The sequence below is a fragment of the Oncorhynchus keta genome, chromosome 18 (assembly GCF_023373465.1).
Source record: "Oncorhynchus keta strain PuntledgeMale-10-30-2019 chromosome 18, Oket_V2, whole genome shotgun sequence".
NCBI lineage: Eukaryota > Metazoa > Chordata > Actinopteri > Salmoniformes > Salmonidae > Oncorhynchus > Oncorhynchus keta.
The window spans coordinates 57,334,126-57,351,092 of record NC_068438.1 but is presented as its reverse complement, the minus strand read 5'-3'; the positions used below and the strand labels follow the sequence as shown (position 1 = coordinate 57,351,092).

General features: G+C 45.9%; 1 protein-coding gene across 2 annotated transcripts in view; it reads right to left on the bottom strand.

Moving 5' to 3' along the window:
- The window catches only part of nectin1b (nectin cell adhesion molecule 1b), a 419,153-nt gene extending 402,633 nt beyond the window's left edge, over positions 1-16,520 (bottom strand). The window contains exon 1 of one of the 2 annotated variants that reach the window (XM_052468740.1): positions 15,173-16,520. The gene's annotated coding sequence lies outside the window, so the exon portion shown is untranslated. The remainder of the gene's footprint in view (positions 1-15,172) is intronic. The other variant, XM_052468739.1, reaches the window with a different exon arrangement.
- Between the last annotated feature and the right edge of the window lie 447 nt (positions 16,521-16,967).

Below are 16,967 nucleotides of genomic sequence, written 5' to 3'. Positions count from 1 at the left end.
TTATTAGTGAATGGTCATGGTTCTGGTATTTGTTGTTTCAAAAAGTTCATTTTTATAGAAGACCTGAAAGACCGATCAGTGATTATTGCAAAATAAAGGCAGGTAAAACTATTTTGATAAAATAATTAAATGATTCGTGGGACTTATGGTTGTTGGCCTAGATATAATATCACAAGTTCTGAATTCATTACATTATTGGTGTTTAAATGCAGGAAACCCTTTATGAAAACCTGCTCCAGAGTGCTCAGGACCTCAAACTGAGGTGAAGGTTCCCCCTTCCAACAGGACAACGACCCCAAACCACACAGCCAAGACAACGCAGGAGTGGCTTGGGGGCAAGTCTCTGAATGTCCTTGAGTGGCCCAGTCGGATTTGAACCCGATGGAAAATCTCTAGAGAGATCTAGGTTTTGGCCTTTCTAGGGAGTTTTTCCTAGCCACCGTGCTTCTACACCTGCATTGCTTGCTGTTTGGGGTTTTAGGCTGGGTTTCTGTACAGCACTTTGAGATATCAGCTGATGTACGAAGGGCTATATAAATACATTTGATTTGATTTGATTTCAATAATATCCCAGGCATCATTTCGATAGCTGAATGGGGCCTGACTGTGTGTTCGGGCAGAGGCAGAGACGTCAGAGTCTGAACTCAACATGTTGTACATCACTTGTGCTTCAAAGACAGCAGGCGTTCTTGGGGAGAGCCCTTTAACCCTGAGGTGAACGCCTGGATTCTGGTCTTTGCATGTCAGAAAGCTGGGACCACAGGGGGACCGCAGGGTTTACAGGGAGATGTTCTTCTACCAACAGGACGTTGCAGTGACTCATCAAGGAACCATGTAGCTTTAGATGTGACTTAAACATACAGTATGTCACCGTATCCTTACAACATTCAATAACGTAGGGCTCTATTCAATGTGTATCGCTGAACGTCATTTCCTACTGACACGATATCTGCAGAGTTTAACATGAATGCTGTCTCTGCTTTATACGGGAACATTGTCTTTACATTTCAATCAGGCTGCAGGGGGTCGCGTTACAGTTCAGAAATCTGGACTTTCAGAACACAGACCTTTAAATAAAACTGGACTTTCAGAACACAGACCTTTAAATAAAACTGGACTTTCAGAACACAGAACTTTAAATAAAACTGGACTTTCAGAACACAGACCTTTAAATAAAACTGGACTTTCAGAACACAGACCTTTAAATAAATCTGGACTTTCAGAACACAGACCTTTAAATAAAACTGGACTTTGAGAACACAGACCTTTACATAAATCTGGACTTTCAGAACACAGACCTTTAAATAAATCTGGACTTTCAGAACACAGACCTTTAAATAAATCTGGACTTTCAGAACACAGACCTTTAAATAAATCTGGACTTTCAGAACACAGACCTTTAAATAAATCTGGACTTTCAGAACACAGACCTTTAAATAAATCTGGACTTTCAGAACACAGACCTTTAAATAAATCTGGACTTTCAGAACACAGACCTTTAAATAAAACTGGACTTTCAGAACACAGACCTTTACATAAATCTGGACTTTCAGAACACAGACCTTTAAATAAAACTGGACTTTCAGAACACAGACCTTTAAATAAAACTGGACTTTCAGAACACAGACCTTTAAATAAAACTGGACTTTCAGAACACAGACCTTTAAATAAATCTGGACTTTCAGAACACAGACCTTTAAATAAAACTGCGTTTTACATTGAAAGTAAAGTGTGTTTTTGCTTTAGTGGAGTGACTAGGGGTGAGTGACTAGGGGTGAAGCTAGACGTGACTAGGGGTGAAGCTAGATGTGACTAGGGGTGAAGCTAGATGTGACTAGGGGTGAAGCTAGATGTGACTAGGGGTGAAGCTAGATGTGACTAGGGGTGAAGCTAGATGTGACTAGGGGTGAAGCCAATTTGTAAGTCGCTCTGGATAAGAGCGTCTGCTAAATGACTTAAATGTAAATGTAAATGTAAGCTAGATGTGACTAGGGGTGAAGCTAGATGTGACTAGGGGTGAAGCTAGAGTGACTAGGGGTGAAGCTAGACCTGACTAGGGGTGAAGCTAGATGTGACTAGGGGGTGAAGCTAGATGTGACTAGGGTGAAGCTAGACGTGACTAGGGTGAAGCTAGACGTGACTAGGGGTGAAGCTAGATGTGACTAGGGGTGAAGCTAGATTTGACCAGGGGTGAAGCTAGACGTGACTAGGGGTGAGTGACCAGGGGTGAAGCTAGACGTGACTAGGGGTGAAGCTAGATGTGACTAGGGGTGAAGCTAGATGTGACTAGGGGTGAAGCTAGACGTGACCAGGGTTGAAGCTAGATATGACCAGGGGTTAGTGACCAGGGGTGAAGCTAGACGTGACTAGGGGTGAAGCTAGACGTGACCAGGGTTGAAGCTAGATGTGACTAGGGGTGAGTGACTAGGGGTGAAGCTAGACGTGACCAGGGTTGAAGCTAGATGTGACTAGGGTGAGTGACCAGGGGTGAAGCTAGACGTGACTAGGGGTGAGTGACCAGGGGTGAAGCTAGACGTGTCCAGGGGTGAAGCGAGATGTGACTAGGGGTGAGTGACCAGGGGTGAAGCTAGACGTGACTAGGGGTGAGTGACCAGGGGTGAAGCTAGACGTGACTAGGGGTGAGTGACCAGGGGTGAAGCTAGACGTGACATGGGGTGAGTGACCAGGGGTGAATCCAGACATGACTAGGGGTGAGTGACCAGGGTGAAGCTAGACGTGACTAGGGGTGAGTGACCAGGGGTGGAGCTAGATGTGACTAGGGGTGAGTGACCAGGGGTGAAGCTAGACGTGACTAGGGGTGAAGCTAGATGTGACTAGGGGTGAAGCTAGATTTGACCAGGGTGAAGCTAGACGTGACTAGGGGTGAGTGACCAGGGGTGAAGCTAGACGTGACTAGGGGTGAAGCTAGATGTGACTAGGGGTGAAGCTAGATGTGACTAGGGTGAAGCTAGACGTGACCAGGGTTGAAGCTAGATATGACCAGGGGTTAGTGACCAGGGGTGAAGCTAGACGTGACTAGGGGTGAAGCTAGACGTGACCAGGGTTGAAGCTAGATGTGACTAGGGGTGAGTGACTAGGGGTGAAGCTAGACGTGACCAGGGTTGAAGCTAGATGTGACTAGGGGTGAGTGACCAGGGGTGAAGCTAGACGTGACTAGGGGTGAGTGACCAGGGGTGAAGCTAGACGTGACCAGGGGTGAAGCGAGATGTGACTAGGGGTGAGTGACCAGGGGTGAAGCTAGACGTGACATGGGGTGAGTGACCAGGGGTGAAGCTAGACGTGACTAGGGGTGAGTGACCAGGGGTGAAGCTAGACGTGACTAGGGGTGAGTGACCAGGGGTGAAGCTAGATGTGACTAGGGGTGAGTGACCAGGGGTGAAGCTAGACGTGACTAGGGGTGAGTGACCAGGGGTGAAGCTAGACGTGACTAGGGGTGAGTGACCAGGGGTGAAGCTAGACGTGACTAGGGGTGAGTGACCAGTAGTGAAGCTAGACGTGACCAGGGGTGAAGCTAGATGTGACTAGGGGGAGTGACCAGGGGTGAAGCTAGACGTGACTAGGGGTGAGTGACCAGGGTGAAGCTAGACGTGACTAGGGGTGAGTGACCAGGGGTGAAGCTAGACGTGACTAGGGTGAGTGACCAGGGGTGAAGCTAGACGTGACTAGGGGTGAGTGACCAGGGGTGGAGCTAGATGTGACTAGGGGTGAGTGACCAGGGGTGAAGCTAGACGTGACTAGGGGTGAAGCTAGATGTGACTAGGGGTGAGTGACTAGGGGTGAAGCTAGACGTGACTAGGGGTGAGTGACCAGGGTGAAGCTAGACGTGACATGGGGTGAGTGACCAGGGGTGAAGCCAGACGTGACTAGGGGTGAGTGACCAGGGGTGAAGCTAGACGTGACTAGGGGTGAAGCTAGATGTGACTAGGGGTGAAGCTAGATGTGACTAGGGGTGAGTGACTAGGGGTGAAGCTAGATGTGACCAGGGGTGAAGCTAGACGTGACTAGGGGTGAGTGACCAGGGGTGAAGCTAGATGTGACTAGGGGTGAGTGACTAGGGTGAAGCTCTGGACTGGGTTCCTTCGCCGGACGCTCTGGACTACCGAGGCGCACTGTAGGCCTGGTGCGTGGTGCCGGCACTGGTGGTACTGGGCTGGTGACACGCACCTCAGGGCGAGTGTGGGGAGGAGGCACAGGATACACTGGAGATCCAGAACATAGAGCTGGCTCAATACGTCCTGGCTGGATGTCCATTCTAGCCCGGAAAGGAATAGAGCGCACCAGGCTAGAATAGCGCACTGGAGACGCTGTGCACATCTCTGTATAACACGGTGCCTGACCAGTTACACGCTACCCACGGTAAGCACGAGGAGTTGGCTCAGGTCTCCTACCTGACTCAGTCAATCTCCTCGTGTGCCTCCCCCCAATTTTGTATTTATTTGGGCTGCCTCTAGCCGTGTACCCTAATATCTTCATATACTCCCCAGGCTACGTCCAGGGTCCTGCTCCATCTAGTATTTCCTCCCATATCCAGGATCCTTTTCCGTCCAACCTAAATAGGATCCCCAATCAGAGACAACAATAAACAGCTGCCTCTGATTGGGAACCAATTCAGACCACAATAGACCTACATTTACCTAGACAAACCAAAACCCCATAGCTGTACAAAAAAAAAAACCTAGACAAGAGAAAACACACATACCACCCTCGTCACACCTGACCTAACCAAAATAATAAAGAAAACAAAGATAACTAAGGTCAGGGTGTGACACCCACGTGGATATCAGGGAGACACAGACCCACGTGGATATCAGGGAGACACAGACCCACGTGGATATCAGGGAGACACAGACCCACGTGGATATCAGGGAGACACAGACCCACGTGGATATCAGGGAGACACAGACCCACGTGGATATCAGGGAGACATAAACCCACGTGGATATCAGGGAGACACAGACCCACGTGGATATCAGGGAGACACAGACCCACGTGGATATCAGGGAGACACAGACCCACGTGGATATCAGGGAGACACAGACCCACGTCGATATCAGGGAGACACAGACCCACGTCGATATCAGGGAGACACAGACCGACGTGGATATCAGGGAGACACAAACCGACGTGGATATCAGGGAGACACAGACCCACGTGGATATCAGGGAGACACAGACCCACGTGGATATCAGGGAGACACAGACCCACGTGGATATCAGGGAGACACAAACCGACGTGGATATCAGGGAGACACAGACCCACGTGGATATCAGGGAGACACAGACCCACGTGGATATCAGGGAGACACAGACCCACGTGGATATCAGGGAGACACAGACCCACTTGGATATCAGGGAGACACAGACCCACGTCGATATCAGGGAGACACAGACCCACTTGGATATCAGGGAGACACAAACCGACGTGGATATCAGGGAGACACAGACCCACGTGGATATCAGGGAGACACAGACCCACGTGGATATCAGGGAGACACAGACCCACATGGATATCAGGGAGACACAGACCCACGTGGATATCAGGGAGACACAGACCCACTTGGATATCAGGGAGACACAAACCGACGTGGATATCAGGGAGACACAGACCCACGTGGATATCAGGGAGACACAGACCCACGTGGATATCAGGGAGACACAAACCGACATGGATATCAGGGAGACACAAACCCACGTGGATATCAGGGAGACACAGACCCACGTGGATATCAGGGAGACACAAACCCACGTGGATATCAGGGAGACACAGACCCACGTGGATGCTTGAAAGACCAACGAGGAGAGATTAATTAATGGTAACTAACTAAAAACTAACTAGGTTTCCCTTTTTATCTGTGGATTCATCATCAGAGTAGAGAAAAGCACGGTTTTGGTTGATTACAAAGAACCAGCTAAAAAGAAGACCATGCCTGTCAGGTAATATAGCAGCAACCCGTAGTTCATCTCCCAGGACAAACCAGCAACAGCAGTAGATGGATCTACATGGATACATGGATGTTTCATGTGTGATTTGACCTGTCTCCAATTTAATATAGTTGGTTTTGGTATTTTAACCTGCGTGTGGATGGACAATGAGACCTTGAACACACCAACTCCAACATTCTCCAACATTCCTTCACACAAATAGAGAGAACTAGGACCTTTTCAACTTACCTTGAATGAGCAGCTTGAAACGCTGTCTCCGGCAGCGTGAATCCCAAGCTCCCCAGAGAACCATTTAATCCTGATCTTCTCTACAAGCACAGTGATTATCTCAATGTACATCAGACAGGCCCGCTTGATCAAAGTAGTGCATCAGTCAGTCTCACACCTCACGTCACAAGGCCCAGTGCAGAGAGCTGAAGAGATGAACATGAGCAGGAACACCTTAGGACCCTCAGCGTACATCCTAGTGCACTACCCAATGGGCCCTGGTCCAAAGTAGTGTACTACCCCAATGGGCCCTGGTCTAAAGTAGTGTACTACCCTATGGGCCCTGGTCCAAAGTAGTGCACTACCCCAATGGGCCCTGGTCCAAAGTAGTGCACTACCCCAATGGGCCCTGGTCCAAAGTAGTGCACTACCCCAATGGGCCCTGGTCCAAAATAGTGCACTACCCAATGGGCCCTGGTCCAAAGTAGTGCACTACCCTATGGGCCCTGGTCCAAAGTAGTGCACTACCACAATGGGCCCTGGTCAAAAGTAGGGCACTACCCCAATGGGCCCTGGTCAAAAGTAGGGCACTATAAAGGGAATAGGGTGCCATTTGTGACACATTCCGTGTTTATTTCAGGACTACCAAGATGGGAGGAGCTAAATCAACTGTCAATTTTGGTGTTCCTCAAGGTTCCGTTTTAGGACCACTATTGTTTTCACTATATATTTTACCTCTTGGGGATGTCATTTGAAAACATAATGTTAACTTTCACTGCTATGAGAATGACACACAGCTGTACATTTCAATGAAACATGGTGAAGCCCCAAAATTGCCCTCGCTAGAAGCATGTGTTTCAGACATAAGGAAGTGGATGGCTGCAAACATACTTTTAAACTCGGACAAAACAGAGATGCTTGTTCTCGGTCCCAAGAAACAAAGAGATCTGTTGAATCTGACAATTAATCTTAATGGTTGTTCAGTCGTCTCAAATAAAACTGTGAAGGACCTCGGCGTTACTCTGGACCCTGATCTCAAGACCATTTCAAGGACAGCTTTTTTTCCATCTACGTAATATTGCAAAAATCAGAAACTTTCTGTCCAAAAATGATGCAGAAAAATTAATCCATGCTTTTCTCACTTCTAGGTTAGACTACTGCAATGCTCTACTTTCCGGCTACCCGGATAAAGCACTAAATAAACTTCAGTTCGTGCAAATACGGCTGCTAGAATCCTGACGAGAACCGAAAAATGTGATCATATTACTCCAGTGCTAGCCTCCCTACACTGGCTTCCTGTCAAGGCAAGGGCTGATTTCAAGGTTTTACTGCTAACCTACAAAGCATTACATGGGCTTGCTCCTACCTATCTCTCTGATTTGGTCCTGCCGTACATACCTACACGTACGCTACGGTCACAAGACGAGCCTCCTAATTGTCCAAAGAATTTCAGAAGCAAACAGCTGGAGGCAGGGCTTTCTCCTATAGAGCTCCATTTTTATGGAACGGTCTGCCTACCCATGAAAGAGACGCAACCTCGGTCTCAACCTTTAAGTCTTTACTGAAGACTCATCTCTTCAGTGGGTCATATGATTGAGTGTAGTCTGGCCCAGGAGTGGGAAGGTGAACGGAAAGGCTCTGGAGCAACGAACCACCCTTGCTGTCTCTACCTGGCCCGTTCCCCTCTTTCCACTGGGATTCTCTGCCTTTAACCCTATTACAGGGGCTGATTCACTGTCTTACTGGGGCTCTTTCATACCGTCCCTGGGAGGGGTGCGTCACTTGAGTGGGTTTAGTCACTGATGTGATTTTCCTGTCTGGGTTGGCGCCCCCCCCTTGGGTTGTGCCGTGGCGGAGATCTTTGTGGGCTATACTCAGCCTTGTCTCAGGATGGTAAGTTGGTGGTTGAAGATATCCCTCTAGTGGTGTGGGGGCTGTGCTTTGGCAAAGTGGGTGGGGTTATATCCTTCCTGTTTGGCCCTGTTCGGGGGTGTCCTCGGATGGGGCCACAGTGTCTCCTGACCCCTTCTGTCTCAGCCTCCAGTATTTATGCTGCAGTAGTTTATGTGTCGGGGGGCTAGGGTCAGTTTGTTATATCTGGAGTACTTCTTCTGTCCTATTCGGTGTCCTGTGTGAATTTAAGTGTGCTCTCTCTAATTCTCTCTTTCTCTCTTTCTTTCTCTCTCTCGGAGGACCTGAGCCCTAGGACCATGCCCCAGAACTACCTGACATGATGAATCCTTGCTTTCCCCAGTCCACCTGGCCGTGCTGCTGCTCCAGTTTAAACTGTTCTGCCTTATTATTATTGGACCATGCTGGTCATTTATGAATCATAATCGGTCGACCTCTACTCTACAGTACTACACCTCTCTATAGATGTATGCATGTATCAACCAGTAAATTCTCACAACTACACATTTCACACTTAAAAGGCTGTATTTCCAAAGATAATTTACAGGGCAGGGCGGAAGCTTAAAGTGATTTTAATAATGGCCTGGTATTATTTCAGTAAGCGGTTTCCTCCGGTAGGTACACTACACTGAGACAGAAACAGTGTCTCAAATGGCATCCATTTCCATAGGGCTCTTGTCAAGAGTAGCACCCTATATAGGATACAGGGTGCCATTTGGGATATATCCACGGTTTGTAATGAAAGGAAGGAAAGGCTCCATCTAAGTCACAATGCTGAAAACAGGTGGTGGGGTGTAGGGAAGGTGGGGCAAGGTTGGTATCCATACCATTCATTCAAATCGCTTGCTTTAATCCTGGATTTACGGACACAGCAAACTCCGCTCTCACAAACACACTGCAGCTTTACAGAGAATTACTGCGTAGTGTATAATCCCTGATTTATGACATCTCTGCCCACAGAAATAAACAAGCCCTATAGAAAGTGATGCATTACTACCCATTGGATGGCCCTCTCATGTAAATATGCACAAATATATTAGATGTTTTCACTCTTCAAACTACAGTAGTATTTCACAATCAAAGATCCCACAGTCAAAAAAATTATAATTGCCACTTCAATGGTTGATTTCTCTTCCAATGATCAATCACTCACCAGTGCGTTATAATGAATAAATACTTCATTGTCCCATGGGGAAATAAGATTGGCAAGATTAGTTTAGAACAATAATGTCTTCACTATGTGTCGTTACTGTGTAATTATCTGTTTGTACCAGGAAGAACACATTGGTAGTTTGATGGTTGATGATGTCATCCCGTAGAACAGATGTGGACACATCAAGCCAAGTAGAGGCTGCTGTAACTATTCCATTCAGATGGTGTCTGATTAGAGGCTGCTGTAACTATTCCATTCAGATGGTGTCTGATTAGAGGCTGCTGTAACTATTCCATTCAGATGGTGTCTGATTAGAGGCTGCTGTAACTATTCCATTCAGATGGTGTCTGATTAGAGGCTGCTGTAACTATTCCATTCAGTTGGTGTCTGATTAGAGGCTGCTGTAACTGCTGTAACTATTCCATTCAGATGGTGTCTGATTAGAGCTATAACAAAAAAATTAGAGGCCATTCAGATGGTGTCTGATTAGAGGCTGCTGTAACTACTCCATTCAGATGGTGTCTGATTAGAGGCTGCTGTAATTCAGATGGTGTCTGATTAGAGGCTGCTGTAACTATCCATTCAGATGGTGTCTGATTAGAGGCTGCTGTAACTGCTGTAACTCCATTCAGATGGTGTCTGATTAGAGGCTGCTGTAACTACTCCATTCAGATGGTGTCTGATTAGAGGCTGCTGTAACTATTCCATTCAGATGGTGTCTGATTAGAGGCTGCTGTAGATGGTGTCTGATTAGAGGCTGCTGTAACTATTCCATTCAGTTGGTGTCTGATTAGAGGCTGCTATAACTATTCCATTCAGATGGTGTCTGATTAGAGGCTGCTGTAACTATTCCATTCAGATGGTGTCTGATTAGAGGCTGCTGTAACTATTCCATTCAGATGGTGTCTGATTAGAGGCTGCTATAACTATTCCATTCAGATGGTGTCTGATTAGAGGCTGCTGTAACTATTCCATTCAGATGGTGTCTGATTAGAGGCTGCTGTAACTATTCCATTCAGATGGTGTCTGATTAGAGGCTGCTGTAACTATTCCATTCAGATGGTGTCTGATTAGAGGCTGCTGTAACTATTCCATTCAGATGGTGTCTGATTAGAGGCTGCTGTAACTATTCCATTCAGATGGTGTCTGATTAGAGGCTGCTGTAACTATTCCATTCAGATGGTGTCTGATTAGAGGCTGCTGTAACTATTCCATTCAGATGGTGTCTGATTAGAGGCTGCTGTAACTATTCCATTCAGATGGTGTCTGATTAGAGGCTGCTGTAACTATTCCATTCAGATGGTGTCTGATTAGAGGCTATTCCATTCAGATGGTGTCTGATTAGAGGCTGCTGTAACTATTCCATTCAGATGGTGTCTGATTAGAGGCTGCTGTAACTATTCCATTCAGATGGTGTCTGATTAGAGGATGGTGTCTGATTAGAGGCTGCTAACTATTCCATTCAGATGGTGTCTGATTAGAGGCTGCTGTAACTATTCCATTCAGATGGTGTCTGATTAGAGGCTGCTGTAACTATTCCATTCAGATGGTGTCTGATTAGAGGCTGCTGTAACTATTCCATTCAGATGGTGTCTGATTAGAGGCTGCTGTAACTGATGGTGTCTGATTACTATTCCATTCAGATGGTGTCTGATTAGAGGCTGCTGTAACTATTCCATTCAGATGGTGTCTGATTAGAGGCTGCTGTAACTATTCCATTCAGATGGTGTCTGATTAGAGGCTGCTGTAACTATTCCATTCAGATGGTGTCTGATTAGAGGCTGCTATAACTATTCCATTCAGATGGTGTCTGATTAGAGGCTGCTGTAACTATTCCATTCAGATGGTGTCTGATTAGAGGCTGCTGTAACTATTCCATTCAGATGGTGTCTGATTAGAGGCTGCTGTAACTATTCCATTCAGATGGTGTCTGATTAGAGGCTGCTATAACTATTCCATTCAGATGGTGTCTGATTAGAGGCTGCTGTAACTATTCCATTCAGATGGTGTCTGATTAGAACTATTCCATTCAGGCTGATTAGAGGCTGCTAACTATTCCATTCAGATGGTGTCTGATTAGAGGCTGCTATAACTATTCCATTCAGATGGTGTCTGATTAGAGGCTGCTGTAACTATTCCATTCAGATGGTGTCTGATTAGAGGCTGCTGTAACTAATTCTATTCCATTCAGATGGTGTCTGATTAGAGGCTGCTGTAACTATTCCATTCAGATGGTGTCTGATTAGAGCCTGCTATAACTATTCCATTCAGATGGTGTCTGATTAGAGGCTGCTATAACTATTCCATTCAGATGGTGTCTGATTAGAGGCTGCTGTAACTATTCCATTCAGATGGTGTCTGATTAGAGGCTGCTGTAACTATTCCATTCAGATGGTGTCTGATTAGAGGCTGCTATAACTATTCCATTCAGATGGTGTCTGATTAGAGGCTGGCTATAACTATTCCATTCAGATGGTGTCTGATTAGAGGCTGATATAACTATTCCATTCAGATGGTGTCTGATTAGAGGCTGGCTATAACTATTCCATTCAGATGGTGTCTGATTAGAGGCTGCTATAACTATTCCATTCAGATGGTGTCTGATTAGAGGCTGGCTAACTATTCCACAGATATTCCTATAACTCCATTCAGATGGTGTCTGATTAGAGGCTGGCTATAACTATTCCATTCAGATGGTGTCTGATTAGAGGCTGCTATAACTATTCCATTCAGATGGTGTCTGATTAGAGGCTGGCTATAACTATTCCATTCAGATGGTGTCTGATTAGAGGCTGGCTATAACTATTCCATTCAGATGGTGTCTGATTAGAGGCTGCTGTAACTATTCCATTCAGATGGTGTCTGATTAGAGGCTGGCTATAACTATTCCATTCAGATGGTGTCTGATTAGAGGCTGGCTATAACTATTCCATTCAGATGGTGTCTGATTAGAGGCTGCTATAACTATTCCATTCAGATGGTGTCTGATTAGAGGCTGGCTATAACTATTCCATTCAGATGGTGTCTGATTAGAGGCTGGCTATAACTATTCCATTCAGATGGTGTCTGATTAGAGGCTGCTATAACTATTCCATTCAGATGGTGTCTGATTAGAGGCTGCTATAACTATTCCATTCAGATGGTGTCTGATTAGAGGCTGGCTATAACTATTCCATTCAGATGGTGTCTGATTAGAGGCTGGCTATAACTATTCCATTCAGATGGTGTCTGATTAGAGGCTGGCTATAACATTCCATTCAGATGGTGTCTGATTAGAGGCTGGCTATAACTTTCCATTCAGATGGTGTCTGATTAGAGGCTGCTTAACTATTCCATTCAGATGGTGTCTGATTAGAGGCTGGCTATAACTATTCCATTCAGATGGTGCCCCATTATATAGTAGGTTTGCTGCATATATGATTGTAATTGAGCCTGCTATAATTTGCATTTTATACTATACAATCTGAAATGGTCCACCCACACAGACAGTGTGGTGAAGAAGGCGCAACAGTGCCTCTTCAACCTCAGGAGGCTTAATAAATTCAGCTTGGCAGGCACCTAAGACCCAGACCCCCACAAACTTTTACAGATGCACAATTGAAAGCATCCTGTCCGGGCTGTATCACCGCCTGGTACGGCAACTGCTCCGCCCACAACCGTAAGGCTCTCCAGAGGGTAGTGAGGTCTGCACAACGCATCACCGTGGGGGCAAACTACCTGCCCTCCAGGACACCTACACCACCCGATGTCACAGGAAGGCCATAAAGATCATCAAGGACATCAACCACCACGAGCCACTGCCTGTTCACCCCGCTATCATCCAGAAAGCAAATTCAGTACAGGTGCATCAAAGCTGGGACCGAGAGACTGAAAAACAGCTTCTATCTCAAGGCCATCAGACTGTTAAATAGCCACTGTCTTCCACCCGGTTATGTAACCCTGCACCTTAGAGGCTGCTGCCCCATATACATAGACTTGGAAATCACTGACCACTTTAATATAATAATAATAATATATGCCATTTATCAGACGCTTTTATCCAAAGCGACTTACAGTCATGTGTGCATACATTCTACGTATGGGTGGTCCCGGGAATCGAACCCACTACCCTGGCGTTACAAGCGCCATGCTCTATCAACTGAGCTACAGAAGGACGCTTACAACTCATTTGTATATACTGTATTCTATTCTAATGTATTTTAGTCAATGCCAATCTGACATTGATCCATGTAATATTTACATATTTCTTAATTCCATTTTTGTAACTTTTAGATTTGTGTTTATTGTTGTGAATTGTTAAATACTACTGCGCTGTTGGAGCTCGGAAATATTTCGCAACACCCACAATTACATCTGCTAAATATGTGTATGTGACCAATAACATTTGATTTGATATACAATATAGTAGCAATGTATTGCATTGTTATTTTGTTGCAATGTTTATAAACACGAGAGAATAAGGTATTTTTATAAGTGACATTTCCCCATAAAAATATGTAGTCTATCATCATTTCTACAGCCTTAGAAATATCTGTAAAATCAGCCAAAATGTTATTGAACAGAACATAGCCTACTACCCGACCTCCCCTGGTACAGTATGTTGATATCTAACTAGGCATACTTCTGGGAGGTTGCGAGCCTTGTGATCACCTGGGCTAAACATACTTCTGGGAGGTTGCGAGCCTTGTGATCACCTGGGCTAAACATACTTCTGGGAGGTTGCGAGCCTTGTGATCACCTGGGCTAAACATACTTCTGGGAGGTTGCGAGCCTTGTGATCACCTGGGCTAAACATACTTCTGGGAGGTTGCGAGCCTTGTGATCACCTGGGCTAAACATACTTCTGGGAGGTTGCGAGCCTTGTGATCACCTGGGCTAAACATACTTCTGGGAGGTTGCGAGCCTTGTGATCACCTGGGCTAAACATACTTCTGGGAGGTTGCGAGCCTTGTGATCACCTGGGCTAAACATACTTCTGGGAGGTTGCGAGCCTTGTGATCACCTGGGCTAAACATACTTCTGGGAGGTTGCGAGCCTTGTGATCACCTGGGCTAAACATACTTCTGGGAGGTTGCGAGCCTTGTGATCACCTGGGCTAAACATACTTCTGGGAGGTTGCGAGCCTTGTGATCACCTGGGCTAAACATACTTCTGGGAGGTTGCGAGCCTTGTGATCACCTGGGCTAAACATACTTCTGGGAGGTTGCGAGCCTTGTGATCACCTGGGCTAAACATACTTCTGGGAGGTTGCGAGCCTTGTGATCACCTGGGCTAAACATACTTCTGGGAGGTTGCGAGCCTTGTGATCACCTGGGCTAAACATACTTCTGGGAGGTTGCGAGCCTTGTGATCACCTGGGCTAAACATACTTCTGGGAGGTTGCGAGCCTTGTGATCACCTGGGCTAAACATACTTCTGGGAGGTTGCGAGCCTTGTGATCACCTGGGCTAAACATACTTCTGGGAGGTTGCGAGCCTTGTGATCACCTGGGCTAAACATACTTCTGGGAGGTTGCGAGCCTTGTGATCACCTGGGCTAAACAAATAGGAACTGCGTCTCGTCATTTCGTTATGTTGTATGAACATGTTTATGGGTATTGAGCCTCTACATCACTATCGCCATCTACCTGTTATCACGGTCATTTCACTGCACGTAGCCCGCTGACATGGAATTGTTGTCACGAAATGCAATAGAAATCCGTTTGTAAAATAACAAATTATTTGCATTGCAAACATGTGAACTGAAAATGTGTTTAAATGTATTCTTAAAATATCGGATAGGCATTTGGCTGCTAATATGAAACAAAAAAACATGTATTTGTTGACATGTGTAATTCTAAAACACATTCTGCTAAATATTGATACGAAATGACACAACTAGCGTATCCATAGAGAAATAAAACGAATAAAACAATGTGCATTGTATTTCGAGTGCTTACCTTCTATGTTCACAGCCAGGAAGACAATCCAAACACTCGCCAACATCGCCACGGCGCTTCAACTCTCCGGAACTTCTCTGATAGCTTCCCCTTAGTGGACTGGATCAATTCACTCCAAATGGTTTGGACCAGGTATGTTGGGAATACGCCGTTACCTTCAGAAGCGATGCCGACTGGGAACTAGTTTCAAGCTAATGAGCCGACGTGGAAAGCATAAATGGTTGACTGACTGTAGTTATTCCAAAACGATCAGTAGCTTTTGAACTACGCACCACGAATCGGTGTCCGTACGGTAGATTGGCGTTGAGATCTGCCGAAGATATCCAAGGAGCTTTTTTTTACGCACAAACGAGATGATGCGTACCTATCTAACGGAGTTAGGTAAACGATGCGGGGGAGCAGAAATCGTCCAAAACAGGTTTCTATTGTGGTCAAGTGTACCTTGGATCCCGTGTCTCATCCAGCTGCAGGTCGTCACTGCTATTGCTACAGCCTCCAGTATTTTGGGATAGAGGCGAAGGGGCGGGAGGTGCTCGATGCCCCCAATGGCAAGTTCCATGAAACACAATGGATAGTTCAAAATGATTTGCCTCCTTACAATTCAGATCATATCCAACAGACAGATCTGCAAAGGTCTTCTTTCTTCACTTGTCTTTTTAGAACAAAACAAAAGCCGAAGTTCCCTCTTTCTGCCGGCAATGGAATCAGGAGATGTGTTTTCTCCCTCCGTGGACTCAGAGCAGATTTGTATCCGGTAGTTTATTCGACAAAAATACTAGGTATTCTTTCATAAAACAGCATGCAATCCCGCTATGCGGATTTCCCTCACATAGACGCCACAACCTGACCTGGCATAATGTAGCCTAGCTGACAAGCCCCGAGTCAAACCCGAATCGGTGACGTTAGACACCTATGTGAAGCGAGCCACAATAAGAATTAGCCACAATAGTGGAATTTGCGGTTCGCCTTCAAAATAAAATTCCCTATTTGAAAATGATTCAAACGGATACAAATAGTGGAATCATGCCATGTTTGCACTAGATAATGGTAATCAAGGTCTGACTGTTCTTATATAAATTCAACGAAAGACAATGAGTTAATTTTAATCAATTTAAATCGCAATGTAGATTTATTAGACTTTAGAATTACATTGGGGGCATACTTACTGTATATTTCAACCTATGGATTGGTCTATGGTCTCCTGACCCCTCCTGTCTCAGCCTCCAGTATTTATGATGCAGTAGTTTGTGTCGGGGGCTAGGGTCAGTTTGTTATATCTGGAGTACTTCTCCTGTCTTATCCGGTGTCTGTGTGAATTTAAGTATGCTCTCTCTAATTCTCTCTTTCTTTCTCTCTCTCGGAGGACCTGAGCCCTAGGACCATACCTCAGGACTACCTGGCATGATGACTCCTTGCTGTCCCCAGTCCACCTGGCCGTGCTGCTGCTCCAGTTTCAACTGTTCAGCACCTGAAGTGCTGACTTGCTGCACCCTCGACAACCACTGTGATTATTATTATTTTACCATGCTGGTCATTTATGAACATTTGAACATCTTGGCCATGTTCTGTTATAATCTCCACCCGGCACAGCCAGAAGAGGACTGGCCACCCCACATAGCCTGGTTCCTCTCTAGAGGCTATATACAGGGGGTACCGGTACAGAGTCAATGTGGAGGCTATATACAGGGGGTACCGGTACAGAGTCAATGTGAAGGCTATATACAGGGGGTTCTGGTGCAGAGTCAATGTGGAGGCTATATACAGGGGGTTCTGGTGCAGAGTCAATGTGAAGGCT